The sequence below is a fragment of the Rhinolophus sinicus genome, chromosome 13 (genome assembly GCF_057876585.1).
Source record: "Rhinolophus sinicus isolate RSI-liver-muscle chromosome 13, RSI-T2T, whole genome shotgun sequence".
NCBI classification, from domain to species: domain Eukaryota; kingdom Metazoa; phylum Chordata; class Mammalia; order Chiroptera; family Rhinolophidae; genus Rhinolophus; species Rhinolophus sinicus.
In genome coordinates this window covers 33,029,402-33,048,674 of record NC_142513.1, presented here as the reverse complement: position 1 = coordinate 33,048,674, position 19,273 = coordinate 33,029,402, and the positions used below count along the sequence as shown (strand labels likewise).

At 39.8% G+C, this 19,273-nt stretch overlaps 1 long non-coding RNA gene across 1 annotated transcript in view; it reads right to left on the bottom strand.

The window, feature by feature from the left end:
• The window catches only part of LOC141568114 (uncharacterized), a 35,667-nt gene extending 20,521 nt beyond the window's left edge, over positions 1–15,146 (bottom strand). The window contains exon 1 of the long non-coding RNA XR_012491131.2: positions 15,000–15,146. This is a non-coding gene — a long non-coding RNA (uncharacterized LOC141568114). The remainder of the gene's footprint in view (positions 1–14,999) is intronic.
• Between the last annotated feature and the right edge of the window lie 4,127 nt (positions 15,147–19,273).

Sequence of the window (19,273 nt, the reverse complement as noted above, 5' to 3'; positions counted from 1 at the left end):
CTTCTAGCCTCCGATTGCCCATTAGAAAATGGGATTTATTTCAACAGCAAACTTAGGTATCTCTGGCACTATCAGCCATTTTAATGAGGAAGAAAACCCTTTCCATCTATATACTTTATAATGTCTCCCCCTACCCACACTTAATTTGGTGGAGTGGTTCATTACTTGGGTGTAACTGGACCTTTTCAAGTTTTACCACCTTTCCAAAGCTAATCAACAGAAGGATCACATGTCCAGGTGGCCCGGAAAAGCTGAATCTTGGAGAATAGGACAACGCCAGATGCCCGTGGTGCCCTGACTCACATTCTCTCAGCCTCACCTCTGATCCCAGCTGCGGCTACAGCAGGCAGGTCCTTATAGGCTTCAACTTGTACACCGCACCCACAATGTCTTATCTCAATTATGTCCTGTTAGTTGTTCCCTTTCTATTCTGGGGCTTCTCCAACAACAAGCAACAGTCCTCTCACCAGGTATGAATGTGCTTCCTAAAAGTGTAGGGTTGGTAGTGTCCCCAGGGACAAGTCTCAAACATGGGGACCTGGGAGCTGATGAATACCTATTTTTCTCAATTGATTCTTAGATGGAAAATTCAGAAAGACATCTATAAGCTATTTAGAAAGGCCTTGAAAGGATCAAATCCAAGTGATCCACATCAGTGACCTCAAAAAAATGCACCCTCATGTTGGTTTTTCCTCCTTTCTTCACTCCGTCTTGTACCTCTCTTCTAATCTCTGGGATCACCTCATAAATAAACTACCTGTATACAAGCCTTTGCCTCAGATTCTACTTCTGGGGGAAATATAAGCTAATCTAATGGTAGAGTACAAAAACCAGTGCCTCTGGAACCAGGCAGATTTGAGTCTGAACTTTCTACCTGGGAGATCTTTAGCAAGTTATTTAACCTCTCTGAGCATCAGTTACTTCATTTATAAGATGGGGAAATAATATTTACCTTGTACAGATGGGGAATATTGGTTGTAGGATTTTTTAAAAAGGGATCCTTAGCACATGGTCTGTCATATTTTCTCAATGAATATCAGCAATTATTGTTATTATAACCTAAGCAAATCCCAGGGGCACCCTGGAAACTAGAGATGCAGAAATCTTGATATTCTGTTTTCAGTGACTATCTGGGAACTGGTAAACTGCAGGATTTTATCACTTTAAGGACACAAAACCACATGCATTATTTATAAATTACTGTTTATAGAAATGGTTGCATCATAAATAGCTCCTGGATTTTATAAAATTATTTATGCATGTATGGAGAGATAATATATTTGAGGAATTAAGCCAGGTTGCTGATTTTCTTCTTCTTCTTCTTCTTCTTCTTCTTCTTCTTCTTCTTCTTCTTCTTCTCCTTCTCCTTCTCCTTCTTGATTCCTTCTATCCTTCACTACTTCCTCTGTCTAGTCAGCTAATTAGTGTCCATTTGTGGCATCAGGGAAGCACAATTGTAGAAGTTTAAAAAGAGAGATTGACTACAAGCCAGGAGGGAGTGGAAAGAAATATTCAAACTATTGAAAGAGAGAAATTATGAGCCAAGAATAATATATCCAGTAAAGATATCCTTTGGATGTGAGGGAGGAATAAGGAACTTTCCAGACATACAGAAGCTGAGGGAATTTCTAATACATGACCTGCACTACAAGAAATACTAAAGGAGGCTATTCGACCAGCATGAACAGCGACAATTTGTGGCAAGCAAAACATAAAAAGGGGGAGAGTAAAGGCCTGAACCAGAATATGGGAATGGAGAAAGTAAGCGTGCTGAAGAAAATGGAAGTCTGAATAACAAACTTTCTTTTACATAAACTTAAGGGTAATCACTCAAAAAAAAAAAAAAAAAATCCAGAACTGAAATATATACTGTAATAAAAGAAGAAACAGAGGGAAACATCAAAGAACACCACCACACAGAAATAATAGACAACAACAAAAAGGCAAAGAAACAATGGAGACACAGCCTTACCAGAAAACTAAAGATAGAATGACAGGAAATCCTCACATATCAATAATCACCCTAAATGTTAATGGACTGAACTCACCAATTAAAAGGCACAGAGTAGCAGATTGGATCAAAAAACTAAACCCAACCATATGCTGTCTGCAAGAGACACATCTCAGCTACAAGGACAAGCATAGACTCAAAGTGAAAAGGTGGAAATTGACACTCCAAGAAAATGGTATCCAGAGAAAATCAGGTGTAGCCATATTGATATCAGATGAAACAGACTTCAGGGTGAAAAAGGTAACAAGAGACAAAGATGGACATTTCATAATGGTAAAGGGGACTATACAACAAGAAGATATAACAGTCATCAGTATTTATGCCCCCAATCAGGGAGCACCAAAATATAACAAGAAACTACTAACAGAACCAAAGGGAGAAAGTGACCAAAACACAATTATACTAGGGGACTTAAATACATCATTGACAGCTATGGATAGATCATCCAAACAGAAAATAAATAACGAAATAGCAGCCCTAAATGACACATTAGATGAAATGGACATAATTGACATTTATAGAGCACTTCATCCTAAAACATCAGACTATATATTCTTTTCTAGTGTACATGGAACATTTTCAAGGATAGACCATATATTGGGACATAAAATCAGCCTCAGCAAATTTAAGAAGATTGAAATCATACCAAGCATATTCTCTGATCACAAGGCTTTGAAATTGGACATCAACTGCAAAAAGAAAGCAGGAAAAAGCAGAAATACATGGAGATTAAACAACATACTTTTAAAGAATGGGTCAAAGAAGAAATTAGAGGAGAGATCAAAAGATACATAGAAACAAATGACAATGACAATACATCCTACCAAAAATTTTGGGATGCAGCAAAAGCAGTTTTAAGAGGGAAATTTATATCATTACAGGCCTATTTTAAGAAACAAGAAAAATCCCATATAAACAACCTCATGATACACCTTAAATAACTAGAAAAAGAACAAATGAAACCCAAGGTCAGCAGACGAAAGGAAATAACAAAAATCAAAGCAGAACTAAATGAAATAGAGAACAAAAAGACAATAGAAAACATTAATGTGACAAAAAGCTGGTTCTTTGAAAAGATTAACAAAATTGACAAACCCTTGGCTAAACTCACTAAAATAAAAAGACAGAAGACATTAATTAACAAAATCAGAAATGAAAAAGGAAGTTATCACGGACACCACAGAAATAAAAAGGATCCTCCAAGAATACTGTGAAGGACTATATGCCACCAAATTCAATAACCTAGAAGAAATAGACAAGTTCTTAGAAACATATGGCCTTCCTAGGCTGAACCATGAAGCACTGGAAAATCTAAACAGACCAATCACCAGTAACGAAATTGAATCAGTCATCCAAAACCTTCCCAACAGCAAAAGTCCGGGACCAGATGGCTTCACTAGTGAATTCTACCAAACCTTCAAAGAGGATCTAATACCAATCCTGCTCAACTCTTCCAAAAAATTAAAGAAGAGACAATACTCCCTAACCCATTTTATGAGGCCAACATTACCCTGATACCAAAACCTGGTAAGGACAACACAAAAAAAGAAAATTACATTGTATTTCAAAGTGAATCAAAGACTTAAGCATAAGACCTGACATAATAAACTGCATAGAAGAAAACATAGGTACTAAACTTATGGACCTTGGGTTCAAAGAACATTATATGAGTTTGACTCCAAAGGCAATGGAAGTAAAAGCTGAAATAAACGAATCGGACTATATGAAACTTAAAAGCTTCTGCACAGCAAAAGAAACTATCGACAAAATAAAGAGGCAACCAACTGAATGGGAGAAGATTTTTGCAAAGAGTGCCTCTGATAAGGGGCTAATATCCAGAATATACAAGGAACTCATGCAACTCAACAACAAAAAAACAAACAACCCAATTGAAAAATGGGCAGAGGACTTGAAGAGACATTTCTCCAAAGAGGACATACAAATGACAAATAGACATATGAAAAAATGCTCAACATCACTAATCATCAGAGAAATGCAAATCAAAACCACAATGAGATATCACCTCACCCCAGTAAGAATGGCTATCATCAACAAGACAAATAGTAACAAGTGTTGGAGAGGCTGTGGAGAAAAAGGAACCCTCATACACTGTTGGTGGGAATGCAGACTGGTGCAGCCGTTATGGAAGGCAGTGTGGAGGTTCCTCCAAAAATTACGAATAGAATTGCCATATGACCCAGCAATCCCTCTCCTGGGTATCTACCCAAAAAATCTGAAAATATTTATAGATAAAGACACATGTGCTCCAATGTTCATTGCAGTTTTGTTTACGGTGGCCAAGACATGGAAACAACCAAAATGTCCTTCGATAGATGAATGGATAAAGAAGTTGTGGTATATATACACAATGGAATACTATTCGGTGGTAAGAAAAGATGATATAGGAACATTTGTGACAACATGGATGGATCTTGAGAGTGTAATGCTGAGCGAAATAAGTCAGACAGAAAAAGCAGAGAACCATGTGATTTCACTGATATGTGGTATATAAACCAAAAACAACAAAAGAACAAGACAAACAAATGAGAAACAGAAACTCATAGACACAGTCAATAGTTTAGTGGTTACCAGAGGGTAAAGGGGGTGGGGGGTGGGAGATGAGGGTAAGGGGGATCAAATATATGGTGATGGAAGGAAAATTGACTCTGGGTGGTGAACACACAATGGGATTTATAGATGATGTAATACAGAATTGTACACCTGAAATCTATGTAATTTTACTAACAATTGTCACCCCAATAAATTAAAAAAAAAAAAGAAAGAAAACTACAGACCAATATCGCTGACGAATACAGATACAAAAATCCTAAACAAAATTCTAGCAAACCCAATACAACAATGCATTAAAAAGATTATTCATCACGACCAAGTGGAGTTCATCCCAGGGGCACAAGGATGGTTCAACATACGCAAATCCATCAATGTGATACATCACATAAACAAAATAAAGGACAAAAATCATATGATTATATCAATTGATGCAGAAAAAGCATTTGACAAGATACAACATCCATTTATGATTAAAACACTTAATAAAATAGGTAGGGAAGGAAAATACCTTAACATAATACAGGCCATATATGACAAACCCTCAGCTAATCTCATAATTAATGGTGAAAATCTGAAGCCCTTTGTTCTAAGTTCAGGAACACGAGAGGGCTGTCCCCTATCACCTCTGCTTTTCAACATAGTGTTGGAAGTCCTTGCCAGAGCAATCAGGCAAGAGAAAGAAATAAAAGGCATCCAGATTGGGAATGAAGAAGTTAAATTGTCACTCTTTGCAGATGACATGATGCTGTATATAGAAAACCCTAAAGACTCCACCAAAAAGCTATTAGAAACAATCAACGAATACAGTAAAGTTGCTGGGTACAAAATCAACATGCAAACGTCCATTGCATTCCTATATACTAACAATGAAATCTCAGAAAAAGAAATACAAAAAACAATTGCTTTTGCAATTGCAGCAAAAAGAATAAAATACCTAGGAATAAACTTAACTAAGGATGTGAAAGACCTACATGCTGAAAACTATAAGACATTTTTAAAAGAAACTGAAGAAGACACAAAGAAATGGAAAGACATTCCGTGCTCATGGATTGGAATAATCAACATAGTTAAAATGGCCATATTACCCAAAGCAATATGCAGATTTAATGCAATCCCCATCAAAATCCCAATGGCATTTTTTAAAGAAATAGAACAAAAAATCATCAGATTTGTTTGGAACCACAAAAGACCCTGAATAGCCAAAGCAATCTTAAGAAAAAGGAACAATACTGGAAGTATCACACTCCTTGACTTTAGCTTTTACTACAGGGATACAATAATCAAAACAGCATGGTATTGGCAGAAAAACAGACACATAGACAAATGGAATAGGATTGAGAATGCAGAAATAAAACCACATAAATATTGACAGATAATTTTTGACAAAGAAGCTAAAAACACACAATGGAGAAAAGACAGCCTCTGCAATAAATGGTGCTGGGAGAATTGGATAGCCACATGCGAAAGAATGAAACTGGACTATTATCTGTCACCATGTACCAAAATTAATTCAAAATGGATCAAAGACTGAAGCACAAGACCTCACACAATAAATTGCATAGAAGAAAATATAGGTACTAAACCTATGGACCTTGGGTTTAAAGAGCATTTTATTAATTTGACTTCAAAGGCAATGGAAGTAAAGCTAAAATAAACAAATGGGACTATATGAAACTTAAAAGCTTCTGCACAGCAAAAGAAACCATCGACAAAATAAAGAGGCAACCAACAGAATGGGAGAAGATTTTTGCAAACAGTGCCTCCAATAAGAGGCTAATATCCAAAATATACAAGGAACTCATGAAACTCAACAACAACAACAACAAAAACAACCCAATTGAAAAATGGGCAGAGGACTTAAAGAGACATTTCTCCAAAGAGGACATACAAATGGCAAAAAGACATATGAAAAATGCTCAACATCACTAATCATCAGAGAAATGCAAATCAAAACCACAATGAGATATCACCTCACCCCAGTCAGAATGGCTATCATCAACAAGACAAATAGTAACAAGTGTTGGAGAGGCTGTGGAGAAAAAGGAACCCTCATACACTGTTGGTGGGAAAGCAGACTAGTGCAGCCGTTATGGAAGGCAGTGTGGATGTTCCTCAAAAAATTACGAATAGAATTACCATATGACCCAGCAATCCCTCTCCTGGGTGTCTACCCAAAAAAATCTGAAAGCATTTATACATAAAGACACATGTGCTCCAATGTTCATTGCAGCTTTGTTTACGGTGGCCAAGCCATGGAAACAACCAAAATGTCCTTCGATAGATGAATGGATAAAGAAGTTGTAGTATATATACACGATTACTGTTAGGAGGTAAGAAAAGATAATATAGGCACATTTGTGACAATATGGATGGATCTTGAGAGTGTAATGCTGAGCGAAATAAGTCAGACAGAAAAAGCAGAGAACCATGTGATTTCACTGATATGTGGTATATAAACCAAAAACAGAAGAACAAGACAAACAAATGAGAAACAAAAACTCATAGACACAGACAATAGTTTAGTGGTTACCAGAGGGTAAGGGGGGTGGGGGGTGGGAGATGAGGGTAAGGGGGATCAAATATATGGTGATGGAAGGAGAACTGACTCTGGGTGGTGAACACACAATGGGATTTATAGATGATGTAATACAGAATTGTACACCTGAAATCTATGTAATTTTACTAACAATTGTCAACCCAATAAATTTAAAAAAGAGAGCTTCATTTTTTGTTACTTCTTTCATTATATATTTTTTAAATTTCATAAACCTAAAGTGGAGGCCATAGCTTTAGAAAAAATCTTCACTCCTCATTAAATAGTAAGGAATGCTCAGAGCCTAAACAAAGTTAGGGAGAATGGGGATTCAGATAGAGAGTATGGTGAACCCACACAGATAAGAATGGATCCAGAGATGGCCCAGCCTCTCTTTGAGTGCCACTCAGGTAATCCCAATCTCTTCTTGCCCTAGGGGGAATGTGGGATACGAGCAGATTCCACAAACAACCCAATGCATTGCTGTAAGTACTGTGTGTTTCCTATGATGGGGAAATATGTTAGTTGTTCTTTCTGTTGTCATCCACTGAAGACCTCCCTTCAATAGCAGTTGGATTTCCAGATGAGCTCCTGAAACTTTTCTTAGTCAACATTCATCTTACTCCATGTGGATCATTCCCTTTTCAAAATTCTGACATCTAGAAAACCATAAAGAAAGAATGGGCCCAATGTGAAATTGGGAAAGGGTTACATCTTTGATATGTCTGTCAGAATAGATATCTATCCCCTGGCCAGAACAGTGATAAGTCAAACACCATGAAACATACATTATTTATCAAAATATATAACATGTTGAAGGAGTTCAGGACATGCCACTTCAAAATATGCTGCTCTGGTAGTTCTATTTTTAATTTTTTGAGGAAACTCCTTACTGTTTTCCACAGTGGCTGCACCAATTTGCACTCCTACCAACAGTGCATGTGGGTTCCCTTTTCTCCACATCCTCACCAACACTTGTTCTGTGTTGATTTATTGATGATTGTCATTCTGACAGATGTGTCATGATATCTCATTGTAGTTTTTATTTGCATTTCTCTTATGATTAGTGACATTGAACATCTTTTCATATGTCTATTGGCCATCTGTATGATGCAACAATTGCATTCCTGGATATTTATCCAAAGAAACAAAAAATACTGACTCGAAAAGTTATATGCACCCCTATGTTTACTGCAGTGCTATTCACAATAGCCAAGACATAGAAACAACCAAAATGCCCAATAGATGATTGGATAAAGAAATTGTGGTTCACACAATGGAGTATTACCTTGCCATAAAAAGAATGAAATCTTACAATTTGCAACAACCTAGATGGACCTAGAGGGTATTAAACTAAGGGAAATAAGTCAAACTAAGAAAAACAAATGCCATATGATCTCATTGATACACATAATCTAAAGAACAGAATAAACAAACAAATAAAACAAAAATAGACTCATAGATAGAGAACAAACTGATGGTTGCTAGATGGGAGGGGGTTAACGGGATGGGTGAGAAAGGTGAAGGGATTAGGAAGTACAAATTGGTAGTTAAAAAATAGTCACGGGGATATAATGTACAGAAAAGGGAATATAGTCAATAATATTATAAAAACTATGTATAGTGTCAGGTGGGTACTAGACTTATCAAGGGAATTGCTTCATAAATTGTATAAATGCCTAACCATTAAGTTCTACACCTGAAACTAATATAAAATAATATTGAATGTCAACTATAATTTAAAAATACATATAGCCATGGAGCATAAAGTACAGCATAGGAAATATAGTCATTGGTATTGTAATAGCTATGTTCGGTGTCAGATGGGTAACAGACTTGTGGGGTTATCACTTTGTGAGGTGTGTAAATGTCCAATCACTATGTTGCTTTGTACACCTGAAACTAATAATAAAAAAATATATATGCTGCTCTGGCATATTGACTATTTTGAGGTAAAGGCACTTGTAAAATAGCAAATACAAGAAAAACACTGTGACCATTCTTTTTCTTAAAAGCAGAAGATGAAATTCCCAGGTGAAAGATATGCTCTCCATACCAGAAGAAAAGTAGCATTCTTATCAAGGATGAGCAGTTGAGATGGGGAGAATTCTATAGAAACAGATTTTATTAAAATCTTTCTTATCTTCCTTTAGCCTCCCCACATAGTTTTTGTTACTTGTCCACAATTACCTCTTTGTTCAACCTAATTAAAGGAACGTAGGTTCCACAATTTTTTGTGTCTTCATTCCTTGTAAAAGCTCCAGTGTTCCGTAAAACTTGTGTTAAAAAAATGTGGATACTTTTTACCTGTTGATCTGTCTTATGTCAACATATTTCTTAGGCCCAGCTGGAATAAAAACAAAGAGAGTAAAGGTAAAATTTTGCATCCCCTAGAGTTTCCTACATGTTCACCTGGTTTACCCTTTGCACACTCTAAAGTTTCTAGAAATCCTGGAGAATGAAGGTCCACACATTTGTGGATTCCAGTCCCAGAGAAGGCCATTCCTATAAGATGTGAGTCATGAACTGAAATTCAAATACACACTCCCACTTAATCCCAGTGTGTCATCTCTGGAGGATCTCTACATTACAGTCATTAACGAGTTAGACAAACGGGTATCTGGGAACCCTCAATGTAGGAGGCACATCTGGCTGAAAGTGGTCCCCAGCGGTGGCCGATGCCTTGACTGTGGACAGTAGCCTCAGAACTTCTGAGGTTATTACACTCAGCAGGCACTGGGGACTTTACATAACAGACAGTGTAAAAGCTGACAACAGCGATATTTTCCTTCATGATTTCAGTGAAGATCAATGCCTTCTAACTACATGAATGATCCTTTACCAGGAAAGAAGTGGTGAGTTATACAGCAAAGGGCACAGCACCTTTCAGTGATATTGAAAAATTATCCTTTCTCTGCTCCCACAACCTGACCCGCAACTCTAGAAAACCATTTGTGTAAGGGATCTCTATTTCAGCCCACTAATTTGTGGTGAATATATTAGTTATTAATGCTGAGTAACAAATTTCCTCAAAACCTAGTACCTTAAAACAATAAATGTTATCGCACAGTTTCTGTGGGTCAGCAATCTGGATGCAACTGGCTTAAAGTCTCTCAGGAGGTTGCATTCAAGCTGTCAAGTGGGGCTACCATCTCATCTGAAGCCAACTTCTTCACTACATGTGCCTCTCCATGGGGCTGCCTCATCACACGGCACCTGGCAGCCATGTCAGATTGTTATGAAGGCTCCCACATGTTGCATTTGTGCTCTGCATTTACTCTGTGGATAGGTAACCAGCCATTCATGGGTCAGCACTTCAAGAAAGCTTGATCAATTATCTGCCTCCTTCCATGTGTCTCTGTCCCCCAATCCTCTCTCCCATCCCCTCAAAGGGGATGTTCTTTCAGGAACATCAACTCAAGCAAAAAAGAGTCATTCAATTATTTGGCTCTCCAAATCATTTTTTAAATTTTTCAAATTTTTTTGTGCTCATGGACATATAAATCCACCCTGGATCTCTGTCTGCCACACATGCTCGAATCCAAATCTCCTCACCAAGTTTGCTCTTTCTCTGAAGCTATCAACTTTGTAAACAGAATTGTTATCATCTCAGTCATCGATGGGAAAACACAGCCTCATCTACATATCTTCCCTCCTTTTTTCCTAATACATCCATTTGTTGCTCAAGACCCAGTAATTCAAGTTCTGCTATATTTTCTTGCCTCTTCTCTTTTCTTTTTAGCCCAATTGACACACATCTACCTAGCTCAATCCCACATTATCTCCCAACCAAATTATTGCAGTTGCCTCTAAATTGCCTCCTTGCTTCCTGCTTTCCTCATTCCCCAACCCACTATACATAGTGAGTCCAGAAAAATATTTCTAAACCACAGCTCTGATGAGTGTCCCACATTTTCTCAAAAGTCTTTTCAGAGCCTTCATAGGGCCCACAATATAAAAGCCTGTGTTCCTTGGATGCACATCAAAGCCCTCCAGGTGACCATAATAATGCCTTTCTTTATAGGTCTTGGCCTACCCCAGGAGCATGCTGGGAGTGCCAGGGAGTTAACAGCCTCAGGAAGCGCCCACACCCAATGAGAGGCAGGAGTTGATAGATAAGTGCCTCAGCCTCCCAACTTCTCAGTAGAACAATTCTCAGAGGAACCCCATTGGGAAGAAGCCCACAGGGGTAACCAGTGCTGTGCCAAGCCACACTGGAGACTTAGCAAAAGAAATACATATGCTCCTATGTACAATTTTTGTGTGTTTTTTGAATGATTAATTATTTTAATGAAACATTATTGGTGAGTTTGTTTTCCTTAAAACCAGTAAAGTAAAAGTATAATGAAATTTGTATTTTATTTAAGTAAAGTATTTATATTTAAAATAATGGTTTGAGTTTTAATATGATTAAAACTATTTTTTGACTTTTCAACGTTTTGTAACTTTAATGTTCTAAAGAAATTTTACCATTTTAAGAATACATACAAATTTTATTTTTACATAGTTTTCCATTTGCCTCAGGATCCGATATGGCTCAACACAGCAGTCAGATCCTGTCTTTATTTAAATTTTTGATAATATTTTATCATGGATTTTATTGTGTTAATTTTGATACTTAAAAAATGTTTCATTATAACGTGTTTATCTTGATTACTGAGTGTTTGGCACACCCTAAACCCTGCATTCTAGGTGAGGGCTCCACTCACTTCACCCTAGTCCTGGCCCTGATGATAATGTGTTTATTCATTCACTCATACGTTCTTTAGTGGCTTCCCTCCCTTTCCTGCCTTACTCTCCACTCCCCCTTATCCTACTTTCTGGGGTTCCTTCCTTAATAGACTACCTAAAGTCTTTATTTGAGATCTGCTTTTGGAGGAATACAAACTAAGATATACTCTGTGGTCTAGCAACAATTGACTGTCACAGAAACACTTCTACCTCTGTCCTTCAAACCTATGCTTAGCCAATTCAAAGTGCTTTCTACTCCTGCCTTGATTAATTGTAATAAGATATGTGAAAGCCCTTTATTAAAAAGTACTATATAATCATGAGCTTCTTATTTGTTTATGAAACTCTCTCTCCCTCGATTTCCTTTATTCTATGTTCACAAGCTGAAAAATGAGTCATGCCACTCCTCCTGTACAGGCATTGTTCTCACATCTCCTCACGCAGATTTATCCCTTTTCTTTCTATCTCCATATTTTAGTGTTAACCCATATGATAGTCTCTATCCCTTATATCGTATATTTTGGGCATTTTAATATTCTTATCGCTTCTATTAGACAATCCATCTGAAAAATAAAATGGGGATATGACAACTGCATCCTGCCTTGCAGTGGACAATTGCACATAAAATGTCTGGTGAATTAAATTAAATGAAAAACTGAATAAATTTAAAACCAAATGCATTCAACAACAGAACCTTCACTTGGATGAACAGAGCAGGTGGAGATATACACAAATGTATTCAAAGCAAAGCTATCAGGGAACACAATGTACCAGATCAGTTAGCTTGATTTGCTGCCTGGGTAGGTTTAGGAACATGCCCGCCCAACAAGCTGGAGGTAGATTTGGCAATCCAAAGTACAAAGAAACTCGTGGCCTCCCCCAACAATTAAAAGTTCTGTTTTTGCTGTTACCAACCTCTCCTGACGGTGTTACTTGCCTCAATATGCATCAGGTGACAAATATTCCTAACAGGTGTCTTCAATCAAGTCCAGGAATGGGGCATGAGAAAAAATAGCTGGCATCCACTCTGATCCTGATGATAGGATTGATTTAAACCTTGGCAAGCTCTTTTCAAAACCACCTGGCAGCAGATCTCAACACACCCACATATGCCCTTCAGTTAGCATTTTATAGGACTTCCATAAATCTCCAGGTTCTCCAAACTGTTCTATGGGCAGCTGCCTTTTCCTTGGCTGTGATTAAACTGTTCATGTCATCATCTCCCCCACCTTGCCAACAATTTAGAGGGTGCAGGATCCAAAAAAAGAACCCACTATATTTCAACCTCATAGCCTTTTCTACCATCTAAGCCATATCAAGTTGTTAATCAAAGTATTATTTATCATAGTGGAACATTGAGAGAAAACCTAAATCACAGAGTAATGATTAAGCAAATTATTCCATGTTCACAGGATTATATATAGAAAATTACATATCGTTTATACATAGAAAAAAATTAAACCAGAATATTACTAATTGTAATAATTTGCATTATGTAAACATGAATGATTTTCTCCCTTATATTCATAATCCATTTTAGTGCATTATGAACATGTGTTCCTTTAATAACTGTATGCAATAATTGTACATAGTACAGATTTTTTAAAGTACATATTTTTAACAACATGGATATCCTAAATTAAGGAAAAGTTATAAAAATAGGGCATTTGGGAGTGGGAAGCTCTATTCCCATTCTTTTCCTTGACAAAGATATTTGCAAATTCTGAATGTGGATGGTATTGGTATGTGTGTTTTTGTGTGTATATGTATATGTATAACATCCAGTTGTAAAGTTCACAAATATTTAACAACTGGCTCCAATAAATAGCTCAATTTGTAGCATTTGCTGATTTCCATGATGCAAATTATCTCATTATAGCCAAGGGTTGGGCAGAGACACCCATGATTTATCTCACAAGGAGCAAGCCAGTCCCAGCTCCCCACTGGACTTCATCTTTCCATTGTGTGTCTCCTTGAGACAATGGCTCACCACCTAAAAGTGGCTTCTAGGAAACAATTATTTGTGGTCAATTTGAAACTCCTCTCCCAAGATCACAGCTCCTTGACAAGAAAACTCACCAACATACAAGATAGAAGGAGCAGCTGAACTTTATCTTAGCCCATCTGTCATCTCTCAAGTTCCTCTCCTCAAGTTCACCTGAACCACAGGATCCTTATTAGTCTCTAAAGTCCAAACATCAGATAGGAAGCTGTGTGGACTTTTTAAAGGGAAATGAACAAGTTATGAAAATATTAAATGTAGAAAACATGTGTGAAGAAGAGTAAGCAGTGATCATAGTTTGGGATCAGTAAGTAAACATAAAATATATATATATATATATATATATATATGATTGGGAATTAATCAAGGAATTTGTGGGGACAGAGTCCCAAAGAGCAGTTTCCAGGCTCTCGGCCTCACGTGGAAAGGTGATGGCTTAGTAGATGGTAGTAGATGGCCATCAGCTGTAACCAGTTAGCCAATTAGGCACTGATATAACTGCTGTGGCTGCACTGGTTAGTTAGTTGGGTGGGTTGGCAGGCAGAGAAGCAGACAGCAGGTTGCAGGTTGTGTGACTCCAGCCTCCAGTGAGACTATAATGGTATGACTCCCCTATCTATCGCTCCGTGGGTGTTCCTTTTTGGCCTAGCCATATCCTGCATTCTTATGTGGGGAGCGGGATCAGAGACCCCGCAGACCACCCCACACGACAGAATTGCAGGACTGGTAGGGACCTTCGTAAATAGCTAAACTAACCATTTAGATACAATATAAGATTGCATACATAGGAAAACTGAAACCCAGAGCTTTTGAGTGACTGATTCAAAGTCAGATTTCAAATCAGTGTATACTGATTCAATAAACTGTTTTCACCATTAATTTGGCATTATTTAAAAATTCATGTGAGCTCAAATTTTAGAGCATTATTATGATATGCTATTTCAAAACAACAAGGACTCCAAAATTTTAAATATTTTTCCCAGTGAGTTTAGATAAGAAGTTCTTTTCAAAAACTATATCTTCAATAAGTTTACATTCTAAGCAGAAATTTTTTAACTAAGAGGAAGGCATCGCTGTCTATTATCAATGAAACTCTCTCATACTTTTCTGTTCCCCGATACAAAATAGAAGCTAGGCTGCCCCCCACTCACCTCTTTCCATTTCATCAGAGTGAGTGTGTCCTATGCACACACTGCAAGAAGTTGCATCTTTGACTTTGCTGCTGATGTCTCTGGGGAATGAGAACTGGAAATGACTTCCTCAGGAGAGCTGGCAGCTTGTTTTTGCTGTGACTGCCAGTGGGCTGCATCTTGTCACAAGTGACTATATTTCTGAGGGAAAACTTGAACACTCTGAAACCTCTTAAAACTACCTAGTTAAAAATATAACAGTGGAAAGCCAAATTTATATCCATACTTATATTCTCACCATCGTATTTGTTAATTTTATGAGCACGACTTGGGGTGTGCAAACCAACCCACACACACCAGACACACTACACAGCATTCTTGATTTGTCCACATAACTTAGGTTAGAGCTTCACTGAGCATTCCTCACGAGTAGCATGCAATTATCTGTTAATATTCTGTGTCACTCACTGAAATAAAGATTCAGTCTGAGGATGAAAATTAGTAACTCATACTATAATACAAAAAATTTAAAATAACTGGTTTAACAATTAAAACTGACATAACCGTTCATTGTTTATGTACCATAAATTTTGCAAAAACTTAAGAAGCATAATTATCTGGCTGCCATACAAATCAGTAAGCTTCTAATACTCACTTTAGTGTCTTCAGGGTTATTTTGAAGGGGTGATAGAAAGTATCCGATAGGCAGAGAATACTATTTTGGGGAAAACAGTAGAAATGCAGGATCCTAGACCTACTGAATCAGAGTCTGCATTTTACCACCATCACAAGGGATTCAAAAGCACACTGAAGAGTTCAAGAAGTACTGGTCGAGGCTCATTTCATACCTGGACCAAATGAGGAATTGTTCCAAGTTCTCATAGGTATTTAACTGATCATTAAAACTCAAGCCCAGGGTTCTTGAATTCCAGAACTGTATCTTTCTCTGGCCTTCTGTGGGGACAGAGCCCCAGAGGGTAGTTTACAGGCTCTCGGCCTCACGTGGAGGGGTGCTGGTTCGGGTGGTGGATGGCCGTAGGCTGTGGGAGCCATTGGCTGTGGCCGGTTAGCTGATTGGCCACTGGTATAACTACTGCGGCTACCGAGGATTGCCGAGGAGAGCTGAGGATTGCCGAGGGGAGCCGAGGAGAGCGGAAGAGAGCAGAGGAACAGAGTCAAGGACAGTGGAGGAGAGTCGTAGGTCGGTTGGCGGAAAGGCTAATGGCAGGTCGCGTGTCCAGTGGGCCCAGCCTCCAGTGACACCATAGTGGTATGACTCCCCTACCTATGGCTCCGTGGGTGTTCCTTTTTGGCCTCATCATATCCTGCGTTCTTATGTGGGGAGCGGGATCAGAGACCCCGCAGGCCGCCCCACACGACAAATGGCGCAGTGAGCAGGGTCTCCCACACGACACCTTCCTTTCTTCTTTTTTGACACAATTTTAGGCAAAATGGCAACTCTTTCCATATAATCCCTTAATACTAATCCAAAAGCTACCAATGCCTATCATTGCCAAAGCCAGGTTTAGCTGGATCTATTCTTCACAATGATTAAGGTTTGATATCCTTTTATATTAATAGAGTCCCAACTTTGACACGGGTAAAATGGCAAAGTCAAGAAAAGTGTTATTTGTATCTGTTGGTGTCATGCAGGGTCTCAGCTCCTGCTCCTTGCACAAGAACTCAGGATATGGTGAGGCCAAAAGGAACACCAAATGGAGCCAAGGGTAGGGGGTTCATACCACTGTAGTCTCATTGGTGGCTGGGTTGGAGACACAGGAAGCAGGCTCCACATGATTCACAATCCGCTGTCCACTTCTCTGCCAACCAACCAACCCCGTAGCGTAGCCACAGCAGTTATATTAGTGGCTAATGTCTAACTGGTAACAGCTGATGGCCAACCAGCCACAGTGGATGGCCATCTGATTACAGCTGATGGCCATCTAATAACAGAGCCAGCACCTTTTCACGTGAGGCCGAGAGCCTGGAAACTGCTCTCTGGGACTCTGTCCCCGCAGTTGGTAAATATCAATCTACTCAGGAGGACTGAACAAGGGTCTTTGGTGTATTTGTCAGTTTACCACCAAATTAGAGATGTTAATTACCCCCTCCCACCCCCATTCTAATCAGAAAGAAGCAGAAATGGGCCTTGAAATAGCTTATATTTTCCTGGAACCAATAATGCAAATGGAACCTCATTACAAAAATATTGCTAAGTACAAACCAACAGGGAGAAAAAGCTTCAACTGTTAACTTTCTGAGAATGGGAGATTCACAGCTGGTGAGAATGATTTGGAAGCAGATCATAGGGAAAATAGTTTATTTTTCTATCATCCTAAGAGGAATGAATTGGAGAATATTGCTTGCCTTTTCCAGTCTTTTATACCAATGAAAAACAACAGCCATTACACAGCAGGAAAGGGGGGACAGAGGAGCCAGCACTGAAGCTGTGTCATTGCAAAGGGGCAACGATCCACATAATGTATCAGTTGAAAGTTTGGAAACTAATGCAAGTGTGGAAAGGTGCTGGCTAGGTTATTAGATGACCATCAGCTGTAATCAGATAGCCATCTGCTGTGGCTGGGTGGCCATCAGCTGTTATCAGTTAGCCATTAGCCACTAATATAACTGCAGTGGCTATGTTGAGGGGTTGGTTAGTTGGCAGAGAAGTGGACTAAGGATTGTGGATCATGTGGCTCTTGCTTCCTGTGTCTCCAACACAGCTGCCATCGAGAATATAGTGGTATGAACCCCCTATCCATGGCTCCGTTGGTGTTGCTTTTTGGCCTCACCATGTCCTGCGTTCTTGTGCAGGGAGCACAGCGAGCAGGGTATGGTGCTGGACAAAGCTCTCCGAAGTGTGTATGAACACTTGGTTTTGGGAGGCCCATGAGGTGCAGTGCCGGGAGCAGGAGGCACGGTCTGCCTGGGGGACTCGAGCCTCTGGATGGCATGCCACCCTGTTGGCCATGGCAGGCGTCACCTGTTTTCTGGTGGGCCGCTGTTGCCATAAGCTCCTATTGTTGTGGATATCTTACACCGATGCCACCACCCACTCAGATACCTGGTGCGGTAAGCAAGATTCTGGCCAGGTAAGAATGATGTCTGATTCTGGGCAGGAGGACAAGTGGCACCCATAAAGTGTGTGGTGCCTGGTGGCCACTGTTCTCAGGAGTTGGACCCCCATGGAAAGGTGGGAAGACATGGATGGTTCTCCAATCAGCATAGAAAAAGCCATGTAGCTGCCAGAGAGCTGGACCCCTGTGGAGGGGTGGGAAGACGTGGATTGTTCTCCAACCAGTATAGGCAAGAGAAAACGAAGATCATTGCGGCTGTGTGGGCTGGGAAGTGCTTGCTAGGGTGGCCCAGATGCGGGACTTGTAATCCCAGGAGGAAACGCTTTCTGAGTCCTCGGTGGATGATGCAGCTGAGGTCAAGGTTGTCCCTCACCCCCAGGTTGGAGCCCTCTCCCTACAGAGAAGGACAGCTCCCAGTACCTGAGGATGCTTGGTATGCTGATGGCTCTAGCCAGGGAGCTGCAGCCGTTTGGACGGCTATTGGTGTGCAGCCCAAAACAAACACCATTTGGTTTGATACTGGGATGGGCCAGAGTAGCCAGTGGGCTGAGCTACGAGCTGTGTGGATGATAATCAGCCATGAGCCCAGACCCCTAGTTATTTGTGCTGACAGCTGGGCAGTGTTCCAGGGCCTAATGTTGTGGCTACCTATATGGAAACACCAAAACTGGTTGGTAGGAAACCATCCACTGTGGGGTCAACCCATGTGGCAGGACGTCCAGGGCCTAGGACAGAGAAAGGAGGTGACCCTAATGCATGTCACAGGTCACTCTCCTTTAGTGTCCCCAGGTAATGATGGAGCAGATGCCCTAGCATGGGTCTGATGGTTAGAAAGGGCCCCTGCCACTGATGTGGTCCATTGGCTGCACAGAAAATTGCAGTACGCTGGAAGCTGAAACATGTGGCAGGTGAGCAGACACTGGGGTCTCCCTTTGAAATGGCAGGAAATAGCAGATGCCTGCTATGACTGTGCCGTCTGTGCCCAGGACAGCCCCCAAAGGCGGAAGCACCCCTGGGAGACACAGCAGATTATGTGAGGGAGGGCGCCCCTCACTCGCTGGCAAGTAGATTACATTGGACCCCTGCCTAAGGCCCGTAATGCTATGTATGTATTCACAGCAGTGGACACTGCTACGGGGTTGATGTTTGCTTGGCCGTGTCCCCCTGCGGATCAGCAGCATACAGTGGTCGCTCTTACACGGCTGTGCGCCCTCTATG